General features: G+C 39.4%; 1 protein-coding gene across 4 annotated transcripts in view; it reads left to right on the top strand.

The window, feature by feature from the left end:
• The window catches only part of REPS2 (RALBP1 associated Eps domain containing 2), a 102528-nt gene that overhangs the window by 15495 nt on the left and 74303 nt on the right, over positions 1-12730 (top strand). The gene's annotated exons all lie outside the window — the stretch shown is intronic.

Below are 12730 nucleotides of genomic sequence, written 5' to 3'. Positions count from 1 at the left end.
GTCCGCCCAACCTGTAGCTGTGAAATGTATATAAACAACACTCAACAATAATCAGCCAAAGCATGTCTGAGGTTTTTGTAGATGTTAGGTACCACTGAAAAGAAAGGAGGTTTCTGTAGTTTTCTTATGAAACAGCAAAAGGTAGGGACCCAGAGACGTGGGTTTGTCTTATAGTGCTTATGACTCACGTCCTAAGAGTAGCCCTGGAGGTGCCTTCTCTCTCTTGCTCCTGGCCTTGAACACTGCCTTTCTCATAGAGAAAAGGCAAATGGCAGCAGGAGCACTGCATAGCACTTTTCATGGGCCAGTGGCAGCATAAACATTAACTGGATCAGAAACAACCCGTGCCCTGACTAGCTACCTGATGGCTGTGTCAGCACAGAGAAGGGGCTGAGCTGTGTCAGCAATTCCGCTAAGATCCATGAAAATCAGAGGCTGGGAAATGCATTTCTCTTGACACCTCTGCCCTTCTTTCAAACCAAATGGATGCCAAAGCTAATGGGCTGTGAAAAGTACTGGGGAGAGTGTTTGGTGCAGTGTGATCACATCAGCCTTATCCTTATAGGAGGCTGGATTATCTACAGCTGTAGAAAGGACCTCAGACCATCCCTAGACACCCTCTCCTGTCTGCAGCAAAATCCCATTTCTGTGTTATTCTTGAGAAATTTGTTAATCCCTGGTGATAACTCTCTTTTATAGGCAATGTACTCTTCAGCTGCCTTATCTTTAGATTTAAGAAGGTGGGTTTTAAGCCTTGTGATGTTTATTGTTTGACTATGGAGGATACGAAGAACAGATTATTCCTCTCCCTTTTCAAGCCAACTGTTATTGTGCCTCCTGTTAGTTCAGTGTTGCAAACTGTCATTTACACATTTGAACATTTCTGCAGCAAGTCTTGGGAAAATGAAAGCAGAGAAATTTTTTCTTCAAGAATCTTGAGGTAGCATTTTCTAATAAGGTAGACAACAGTACAAATGGTCACATCAGACATAAGAATAAAAGCCATATGGGCATGATTCTTCAGATCCTTTGGGCTTTGAGCAGGGATTCTCTTGCGCCTGAGGCGTGCCGTTAAGTTTCAAAGTGTCCCTGGGGAACTGCGTTGCCAGGGGAGGTCCTCCCTATGGACAGGGCTGTGCCACCTGGTCACGGGTCTGCTGTGTGCCCTGGTGATGCTGCTGCCCCCAGCCCCCAAGGCAGCCAAAACGTACTGGCTGAGTGCATGAACTTCACTGTCCATCAGTGAATTGTGCCCAGGGGTCATTGCCTGCCTCAAGACCATCCCCTCATCCCAGTGAGCTAATCTGTAAAGAATTCATGAAGATTTTGATGCTCATTAAACCATCTTAGAGCAACCTGCCACAAAGGCAGGCTTGAAGTTAGAGTTCCTACTGATGCATTAAAATGGTGGATTGTATTATATAGTGTGTTCGCCAGTGTTTGGGATTGTTTTGTTTGGGTTTTTTTTTTCTTTTTTCTTTTTTCTCTCTCTCCCCCCCCTCTCCCGCCCCCCCCCCAAATTCTAGTTCAAAAAAGATTGTTCCTAATGCTAGTGGCTTCTACTTGCGGTCATGTATGCTTTTGGCTTTGAAACCAGCCTTGGTTGTGGACCAGAAAAGAAGGCCTGTTATCAGAGGACAGTTTTTGAAAGGCCTTCGTTGGAAATCCTGGCACCAACGTGTAATAAAAAACCACACAAAATCCCCAAACCTAGCTCCTCTCTAAGGGAATGAGCTCATAGTAAGCGTCTTGTTGAGTAGGAAATGTTTCTTATTCATTCCTTGAAAAACAAACCATACATGAAGCTCATGGCAGCAAGATAAGTTGGATGGTTACCATCTTACATGCCTGTCAAAACGTATAGAAGATCAGCAGTTACCATGAAAATTATTTCATTAGAGAATGCTTAATAAGGAGACTTAGTAAAAAATGTTAAACTCTTGAATTGTGTGTTTTGATACCTTCCATTCTGCTCGTCTGGGACTTCTATTCTCAAAAGTTTTGTTCGACGCCAACTTGTTCAATGTGTTGTTTTTTATATGCTGCGCTCTCATCTCTGGGCTGTGTTGTACATTTGGACCTAAAGAGGCTTTAAATACCTTGTGCGGGAATCCAAGTCGAATCCTTCCCAAAGTTTTTGCAGAAATTCAATTTCCTGTGGAGAGTGTCAAGATTTTTAAGGTTAATACTCTGTGGAAATAGCTCCAGCTTTTTTAGCAGGCTGGGGAAAAAAAAAATAATTGGTATTCTTATGCAGTCTGAATTAAATTTGTACTCTTGATGTGCAATAAATACTATTATATACCTCATTAAAATTTCTTGTTTAAAAGGACAAAAGGTTTTGTATTCTTTCAGTTTGAATTAATTCCTTTTGACATTGAAGTATGGTGCCAAAGATTTTCAGTATTGCGAGAATTATTATTATGAAAGCAGTTCTGAGGGATTCGAAAACAAAGAGACCCTAGGGTATGGTGCCCAAATATTGTGACATTAAAAAGAAAGGTACAGAATACAAATATATTTCATTCTAAACTGTAGTTTAATTGGATCATTTTTGCATGACTTGTTGTGAACAAAGGGTTTTCTTCATTTCTGAATCTGGAAGAATGAAAAGTACAGGTAAACAAATAGGTTTCTAAAAGGGCATGGCGATTTTAAGAAATCAGAGTTATTTTTCTGAAAAATATTTTTTTTAAATTGTTGTTCCCAAGCTGTTTATATTATTTCCATGGTATTTTGCTGTTTTTTGGAACATTTACAGTTGTCACATTTTTTCCATGATGGTTTGCATAGGAAGATAAAAATAAACAGCAGATTGATATATTTCTCACTGTTTATTTGAGAGAAAAAGGTAGCACAATTTGTCATCATTTGTCAGAATTAAAATCATCCTGGTTTTGTATGTATCTCAAGATCACCTGAATCTACAGGCATACAGATCCTCAAAGATGTGTTTTATCTGTCAGTAGTAAATACCTCCTTTGAGCTAGTAAGGTACATACCACGCAGAGATTCAGAATTATTTGTGACATGAATCGCAAATGTGGTTTTGAAATTGTAGCGAGTTTATGCAGTGTATCTGCCATGCAACCTGGTCTAGTGGAAGGTGTCCCTGGCCATGGCAGGGGGTTTGGAACTAGGTGATCTTATGGTCCTTTCAACCCAAACCGTTCTGTGATTCTATGATGCATGTTGAGAAAAGGCGCCCCTGTCCCCAATGCTTCAGGACTTTGTACTCACCAGGAACTTTTCAGAGAACTAGGAACTTTGCATTTTTTTTTTTTTTTTTTAACTGTATAATGCACAAGGCTGTATTTAATTTTCGTGTTACTAGTTGGAGCAGGCAAGTTGTTTTAATCCAGAACTAATATAATAGCACAGATTATTTAAAAAATAATTTTACCTTGATGTAGGATTTTTTATAAAATGAGAGTCTTTCAAATGGATAATGTTATGAAATATGTATGCAGTGGTTTGTTTACAGAAGAATAAGTGCTTATGGGTAGAAGCATTGAGACTTTTTCTGCTTGAAACTTGTTTCTAGAGGCTGAAAATGCTTTGTACATGTGTTATAGAACAGTTTTCTTAGAAGGTTAGCCTGGTGAAGAAGTTGAAGACAGACAAAACTCCTGTTTATGCTCAACAGTGAGCCTACAGCTGTGGTGAGAAGCAGGTCGCAGATGGAGGTACATTTTTGGTTACGCAGTGGATGGGTCATACAGGAGAGAAGTGTAAAACTGGCATTTCCTCCCTGTTCCTATGCAAGCCACAGGCACTTGTAAGGCAAAAAAAAACCCCAAACAACAGTATCTTAACTCTTCTTCCCTTCTTTCCTCCCCTCAGCCTACCCCAAAACCAGTGATGAAATGCAATCTGAATTTAAGTATTCACACAAGTGGAAAAAATACTCCTGTGTTTTGACCTAGTTTCAACAGGAAAATTAAACTAAGCCACAGTTGAAAGATTACAAGTGAAGAAATGTAGCAATAATGTCTGTTCTGTCTTATTTAAATATTTTTCTTTTCTATTTAAACTTGCTTTCTGTAAGCTGCTGTCGTGGTTTAAGAACATCTGAAATTTAACTTCCCTCTGTGAAATAAAACTTCATCCCAAGTTGAAGGCACTTTTTGTAGCAGCACCCTTGCCGGACAGCAGCCAGGTAGGTAGAGCAACATTTGTTAGGTGGGACGAGAGTGGAGAGAAGTGTTGGGAATAGGACTTTCCTTGTATCTTGCTTCTCATGCTTAACAAAGTGCTCGTTGTAAGTCTCCTAAGCCACCAGATTCCTGCGCAAAAGCACTGACGGAATTAAAAGCTTAAGCGGTTCCTGCACTCTTAGGAGTTTAAATGGTTTAGGCAAGGAAAATAGGGGCAAGACTATATATTTGTTAAGTACTAGTGCTTTTGCTTATTCTCAGTTCAGCTCCCAACTAACAAAGCAGTTAAAAAACTTGGGGGTTTTCAGCCGATGAGCTTTCCAAGTGAATTTTCACGGGGCTGTTTAGTGTGAATCTCAGAGAGAGAAGTTTTTTGAATTGTACAGCTCTTAGAGAAGAAAAGAATTTCTTGCTCAGTCATACAGAGAGTACATGCTTGCTAAAATATAGATTTATTAAAAGTCTTCTGTGGTTTTGCTCTTAATAAAGCTTTTGCACTTTGGCCCCCTTTTGTGAATGCGTTGTAGAGTTTAATTGCACGATAAACTATTTGCTCTGCAGGATTCTTGTTTCATTTAGTGCGGGAATTGTGCAAAGTATAAGGTAGAGGGTTAGAAGAAGGAAGAGAGGCTGCTGCCTTTAAGACATGAATTGGCGTGCAACTCAAGCTTGGTTTTTGGTATCTAGCTTTCATTTACATTAAGCAATAATTTGCCTAAAGACTTCTGCCTAAATGTAAAGCTTCCCAGTATTGAAGAACAAGGAAGAAAATAAAGCAATTGAAAGGAAAAATGATTGCTAAATAGTTCATTCACTGTCCTGGTGCATAGGCTTAATTTTCAATAGCGTAGCAAAGTAGTACTAAAAATTAAGAGATATTTAGAAAAGCTGCATGTGACAGTCTTTTACAAATCCTTTTTATTTTGATATATAGTAACATGTACAGATGTCTTTTTGTTTTTTCTAGATTAACTCCAGAAAGTCCTGTGAAAGAGTCATAAAAGCCTCACAGCTAATATTTTTAAATACCTTGCCTGCTGTGTGATTTGTCCTAATAATGGAGGTATATTAAAATAAGCATGTTAGTTGGTGCATTAAGACTGAAGAAATGAGAAACTGAATAATTTGAGCATTTCAAATACATTGTGAGCTCTTCTTGCATATGTCACTGTGTGTGCAGGAGCAGGAGAAGGTGTTTTGGTGGCAGCCATGGATAGAACCGGTACATGGCCACCCTTTCCCACTGCATCCCACTCTTTTCCAGCATGTCTCTGCTGAGCTCCTTTTCCTTGAACAATGGACCAATGCTAAATAATTGCTTAATATAGCCATTATGAGAGCAGACTGTAGATACTGAGTATACAGATCAACAGGGTTTGTGAAGAGAAGCTCAGAGCTGTCTTTCTAAGGCAAGTGCAGATTTACTGGCCTGTTTTTGGATATTATCCAAACATGGGTGATCCTGGCTTTGTGAATTGTCCCGTTTGATTGCAGGAAGATTTCTTGCAGGCTTAAAGATAAGTGCTGGCTCATGCGCGTTTTGTGAAATGAGACCTGGATCACAAATACCTATGTTCATATCCTTATAAAATTGGCCTGTGGAAATGAGAGGCAGGGATAGAAGCTTTCATTTGCTTAGTGCAAAAATGGCAAAATGTTACTTGTGAATGTGCAGGAGGAGGAAGCACAGACATAGGAATGATTTTGGAAACAGTTGTAGTATTTTTGTCTAGAAAAGAGTGAAAAATCTTTCTTAAAATCAGTGTGTGGGGTTTCTGCTAGTAGGTGAAAATCAGTAAGATTTCATTGAACACTTCCTTCTTGCTTTGCAGATAGTAGTGTATGTCTCCTGCCGTGGTCATTAGTGCCTTTGGATATCTGAAATCAGTATGCAATACCAGCCACAGATCACTTTCCATTTTACCCATCTCTTCAGAGTCAAATAAATCAGCGGTCTTTTCTTTGCCCAATGTGTTAAGTTCTTCCTTATTAATTTGCTATTTTGAGCCACAAATGTTTGTTGAAAGTTGTGCCAAGAACTTAGAAATTAAACGGGGATTTGCATACCTCTTGCGAATCTCAGCCATTGGGTTGCTCCCCTCAGCTGTGCAAGCCTGTGCAGCTCCCTGGTGCAGTGCAGCAGATACCGTATGTGGAGAAGGGGCTGTTAGAGATATCCTTTCAGTATTTGATTGAAGTCTTAGAAGTCCAAAGCAGTTTTCGACAGTCTTGCAAGCGCAAATTATGCTATTGTTATCTTTATCTGAGGATAGGAGAGAAAGGTTGAGCAGAAATTGCTGCAGCAGTGAGGTGTGATGGATGATGCAGCATCTGTGATAGATGAGAAATAGGCTGTGCCATTAGTGACTTTTGTCTTTCCAGAGTGAACCAGCCTCAGCTGTTCCACACAAATTGCCACTGATCTGATGGTTAGAAAATAATTTTACAGAATTTCACTCCAGACTCACCTCTCTGTCAGTGAATTATGGCTATTTCAGTTGAGTGCAATGCTCCTAATAACACATCAATTAATTTTAAATTGCACAAATCTTCACTCTGCTACCAAGACTTGGAAAACAAGCTTCATCAATTGCTCCCTCTGGGACTTTGGAAAAGACATAATTTAAAGCACTTTGTGTGACTCTTGGTCTCCTTTTTTTTTTTTTTTTTTTTTTTTTGTTTAATGTACAGGTTTACAGATTTTGATTTTTATAAGTGGGTTTGGATTTAAAAAAAAAAAGTGTTTTTTCTAAATAGTTTGCTATATCTTTAAACCCATATTGCTAAAAGTTAATGCTGAATAATAATGTATATGTCTCTGTGTAATGCTATGGAAGATTTTGCAAGAGAGCTGTGTTTCGTAAGTGGTGTATTATTTGTTTTTGCATATCGTGATATTTAGGTCTTACAGTTGTCTTAAGCAATTAAAGATTTGGGAGGAAAGGAAATGGAAACAAGCATAAAGGTGTTACTGTGCTCAATATTTAAGCACTCATCTATATTGTACTGTCCCAAGTTAAAAATCTTGCGATACAAGGTGAATGATATTAATTATGTTAGGCATTAGTGTATAAGAAAAGCTTTATTCTTTTATTTACTGGAACCAAGGCCTACTGAAAACAAATAGATCAAGTTAATCAAGGGATTAACTTGAGTTTTGTCTTGTAGAAAAATCTTGCTATGAACAGTCTTCTATTGGAGAGGCCATCCTGCTTTGATCCATGCACCAGGCTTTCTTCAGTGAAGTCCAGAAACTTGCAGCTAATAACTTTGCTGCTATATTTTTTTGGCCAGCTCCACTACATATCAGTCCCCTGTTGGGTTTGTCACTGTATTTTGGTGGGGTTTGGGCATGTTTCCCACATGCATGCCCTGGGAATGCCTTGTGCATGGAAGTGCTGGGAAGTGCTTCAGGAGCCTGCTTGCGTCCCCCTTTGTCCCAAAAGTCATGGGAAAGCTGAATGAATCAATTGCATGTTTTGTTTGATTTTTTTAGAGCAACATTTGCTTTAACCCTTTGTGTAGCCCTTTGTTTCCATGCCTACATGCAAAATGAGGGGCTTTCCATACTGCTCTGAAAACCCTGATGTGGGGGTATGAGCCCACGGAGAGGAAAGGTTGGCAGCTGGGCAGGCGCATTTGGGTACTGCCCTGCTGCTTGTCCCCTGAGCTGCTGAGGGTGTTGTGGAAGGGCTCCAGTACTGGCAGAAGCGGGATGGAGAAGTGGGTGTCTCTTGAGCTTTGGACGGGGATTTTGTAAGAGTTTGTGGGAGGAAACCTGAAGGATGGCTTCACTTGCAGTCCACTGTGCTACTGCTGCTTGTGACCGGAAGAACATGGCCAAAATGAGGTAAAATACTGATGATGGCTGAGTGGAGAGTTTTGATTACTGCCTCTCCCAGTGGCTGGAGTGACTCTGAGCCACGTCTGCCTGTGGCTTTTTAGTTTCCCAGACTACCTCATTATTTGGCGTAAAATCCTGTGTACTAGATCTTACACAGCAGAAATCCATGTTTACACAGAAACTTCAAAGCTAAAAGATTCTTAATTTCCTCACAGGCCTTGTACTGTAATAATTTGAGCTGCCACTGAACTGTAAAACTGTAAACATTAGATGTTTTACTGTAATTTTTCTGGTCGACTTCAGGTATGTTCCATGTTTGATCTCTTGTCGTCTGCAACCAATTTGATTCCACAGATGTACTATGAGTTAAAATATGGCCTGTGGGGTTCAGCATCCAAGTGTCTTGTCCCTGTGTAGAGCGGTAGCAAGCGAGGTGCCTTGTTTGATTTTGATCAGAGATGAGTGAGGTGCCTTGTTTGATTATGATCCGAGATGAATTATTTATTTACATCTAATTTGGCTGAGGTGTGCAACTGGGTGCAGCAGGTCTGCAATGGTGGCTGGAGGGGTTGCATCCCATCAACAAGTTAAAGTGCACTCACTGAGAAGAAAAGGCAGTTCATCTTCCAAAATAAGTAGAGAAATGTTTTTGCATGGGTATGTAAAGATAACAGTAATTGTCACAAGGTTTGCTCTCGGTTGCTCTTGGTATGCTTTCAGCTGTGAAAACGCCTACAAATGGAACACATCGTAAAGTTATCCTGGCATAGTATCTGAGAGTGAAACTCCTGAAGTATTTCCTTGTAGTTGCAAAGAAATGTGGAAATAATAAGGCAGCTGTTGTAGAGGCAGCAGAAGCATACTGCGGTACTATCTGTAGGCAGTCCTGTTGACCTCTCAGTGGTGATGGCAAGTTAAAATAGCTTTGTTTACCGGGATTCACCCCTAGCAATGCAGTGTACTTGAACAGAGTGAGGTCTTTAAGCATTGCCATTGAATGAGAAAAGAAAGATTTGACTGAAAAGGTCCATTATTTTGTGTAGCCTTCACTTGAGTTTGAAGTGTTAATTTTTATTTAATAAAACAGTTAATTTTTATACATTCACAAAGCAGATTACATGCCTTTCTGCCCATTTTCTTCACAGTACTTTGACTTCAACATTTATCAAGCAGTTGTTTCCATTTTTTTTTTCCTTAGGTGCTGAAAGAGTCTCTGAATTTGAGAGGATATTTTGATTGTCAATTCATGAAACCTTACAGTGTGTCCACAGATGTTACCTCCTTACTACTAAACTCAAAGCTTGTTACTTTCAGCCATTTCAAGTTATTTTTTGCTCCTTAGGTGTGCTTGGTGAGCTTCCTTATGGGTGGTAGGGAGTGTTTTCACAAACTGTGTTATTCACACCAAAGCTTTTTATGATGATGTTTTCATATGAGAACAAAATGGAATTATGTTGCTGAATTTTGTAAGTTAGCTCATATCTTAAAGAATTATTTGAACAAAGAGTAGATGTTAGCTTCTTCAGAGGGTAAGGTAAATCGAGTCTTAACACTTCATGATGTATATAAATAAAGTGGATTTTCCTGTAATACATACTTGTTTTGTATGAGTAATACTCAAACTGAATTTTGACTTCAACAAAAAAAATTACTTCAATCCAAACCAGTGATTTTTTTTCCTAAAAAATAATTGATTTCTCGGTCCATGGTGTGCTGTTAAGAGACTGAAATTTGACAAAAGGTGGGATAAGGACTCTCTGTGTAATAACAAACTGCAAGATTCAGTCAAGTGGTTTTAAGCAGGCTAGATAAGTCCTGCATTAAATGGCTTCATGCTCCGTTATAAAATCTCAGTATTTTCAATTTATTTATTTTAAACTCAGGGTGTGTGTTCTAATCCATATCTGAACTGCAGCAATGGAGAGGGCATTCCATTTATAAAAAAGGCTTGGACAGATTGCAGAAACCTTTCCAACAAAAGTTTGGTTGTTAAGGCTGATCTTCAAGTTACATTTAATTTCAGTTTTGTATGTATAGATGGTGTTTTGAATGGATTTTAACAAATAAGTATATTGAAATACATTTGAGTTAATAATAAATGTCATTTTAAGTAACGAATTTAAGCTTATGAATGAGTGCCACATTTTAAGTCAGTGAAAATTACTCTCAAGATGAAAATATGCTAATGGATATACTGCTTGTGTAAAGTATTCCTTGCAGTAATTAACAGCTTGGTTGCTGAAGTGATCTAAAATGCTAAAAACAGAAGAATATACTACCTTTCCCAAAAATCTATCCCTTGATAAAAATAGTGTTGTCTTTTAATGTTTCTGTGATCATCCTGTATTTTCATTCCTGCTGGGTGCTGGTGCAGCTTCTGTGCAAAACACAGCATTTCCATTTGCGCTGAAGAACTCTCCATTCACTGTCACTAGCAGTAAGGTTTCCATACTACTTTCGGTTCAACCCCCAGAAAATGAAAGTTTTAGGAACAGATGTGTATTTTTGTTGGACCAGTGCCAGCCCTGGCAAAATTCCAGTGTGGGATAGTTATATCCTGCCTCCACCAAGCTCCTCTTGCAGTGTCAGTTGCTTGTGGGTGAGGGTGTTCAGGATAACGTCTCTGCTGAGCGGGCAGGAGTTGGAGGGCGTGGGTTCTCTTCCGTAATCTCCTGGACCTTCTTTGTGTTGTATCCCTAGATACGTTCTTGGAAGAGAAGAGGTGAGCAGGAAAATGAACAGAAATCCTTGGATTGACTAGTGCCTTTAAAGAAGCATATTTGCAACGTATAAAATATATGGTATTAACCATCTGTAGGATGGGCTTTATGAAACTCATGTCTCATGTCCAAGAGAGTGAAATGCTCTTAGCAGGGGAATGCATCAGGAGAAATTCGGATAAGCCCTGTGGACACTTCCTGCAACCTACTTGTTTGGATGGGGCAGTGTGACAGCTCTGTACTTGCCATTTTACTTGGGACATTATGCTTGCTCCCCTGCTTCTACAGTAAGATTTGAAAAGCAGAGAAAACATCTATAACCCAATTCTGTATACTCTGCAGATTTTTGTGGGATTTCAGGTCTTAGTAGTGATTTTGGCAAGGCTGTGTGTACAGTGTTTCAGAGAGTGACCTGCTGAATATCTGCGTTTCCATATCCAGATCCTGAGGAACTGATTACCTACAAAGAATGTGAAGCAGTTCAATGAATAAGTGGACTCATATAAAAATCCATACTGCTTGTTGGTATCTTTATGCTGAGCTCTAAAATCTGGAGTAACCTGTTTTCAGACTTCAAATTTTTGTGTTCCAAGTGTTATAAGCGTTATTAAAATTTCACCCTATACAAAGTTATTGGCACAAGACGTATTTATTGACCCAGAGAGTTTTTTATATGGGTTTGATAGAAACTAGTGAATATGAAACAAAGCTAGAACAATTTCAGGTGAATGAATGCTGTTCTTGGAGCATTCATTTTCCCAATAGCGAGAAGAAAAAGGCAAGGAGGTTTTGAAAACAATTTACTTTATCTTTCACCCCTGCAGGCCTTTTACACAATCTTAAAGGCATGTGTTTAGTGAAGATGATACTAGGCTTTTCTTTCAAAGGAAAGACAGAATGAAGTATCAGCAATGTATATAACAACCTCTGACCTAATTCTGTAGGCACTGCTATCATGAAAATAATTTACTTGGTGTGGAGACTGTCAGGTATTTCTCAATGGCTCTTAAACTTCCCAGTAAGATTGACATTAGATGAAAGTGTCCACCTTTTCCATGTCACATGCTGATAAAAGATTCATTAGCATTTGCATATTAAAGACAAAAGGTTGAGTGTAGGAGATGGGATTTCTTTCAGCTGTACTTCAGTGCTTATGAATATTAGCATGCATCAGCAGCCTTTAGTCGTTGGCAGCATTTTTCTAACCAACACTCCTTAATAATTGAAATCTTTTGATTAACAGTGCTGACTCACATGTCCTGGTAGCTGTGCAATTCAGATCAATATTTTGTGGTATGCTGGCATTGTCAGTCTTCCTACTTGAAGTACCGTGTGATTCATGTGCTTGAGTTTCTGTAGGCATCTGCAGCTGACTGTTGTGCAAGAGGAAGGACTTGGACGACCCTTGCACTGACTGAGCACGAGTGCCCTGCTCCTGCCCTGCTTGCTCTCAAGGCTCTGCTAAGTGGAAACAGTTGTGTTTGTACTTTTGGGGTTTTTTAACCTCTGCTCAGTAATCGAGTTTTTCTAGTATATAAAATACTTCTGCTGTTAAGTTTCACTGTGAGACTCCAGAGTTGTTTGAAAATGGTTTTGGTGTGTGTTTCATGTGATTCTGTGTGGGACTGTGCATATGTGTGTGCTGAATTATAAGCCTAGTAGTTCTTCGTGTTGGCATAGAAGATTCTGCTTGGGGCTGCTGGAAGAATACTTCCCTGTTCCTGAAGTGCTTTCCCCCTGGATGCGCAAAGATGTGGCACGTGGATGTAAATGGTTCTGGGTAGTGCCAGAGAAGGGAATTTGGGGAAACCCTGGCAGTGCTATCAGCAGGTTTTTGCCTAACAGATGCGGTTGGTCTCTGCTGCTGTTACCGCTGTGTTAACTGAAGTTGCTATGCTTTGGCAGTTTATCAGTAGCTTGCCTTGCAACTTAAAACTGTGGTGTTTTTTAGTGTAAAGCAATGATCATGCAGAGCTGAAACAATGAGAATGTTTTGTAGTTAGGTCTTT

The sequence above is a fragment of the Strigops habroptila genome, chromosome 2 (assembly GCF_004027225.2).
Source record: "Strigops habroptila isolate Jane chromosome 2, bStrHab1.2.pri, whole genome shotgun sequence".
Classification (NCBI taxonomy): Eukaryota; Metazoa; Chordata; class Aves; order Psittaciformes; family Psittacidae; genus Strigops; species Strigops habroptila.
This window is presented reverse-complemented; position numbering and strand designations above follow the sequence as displayed.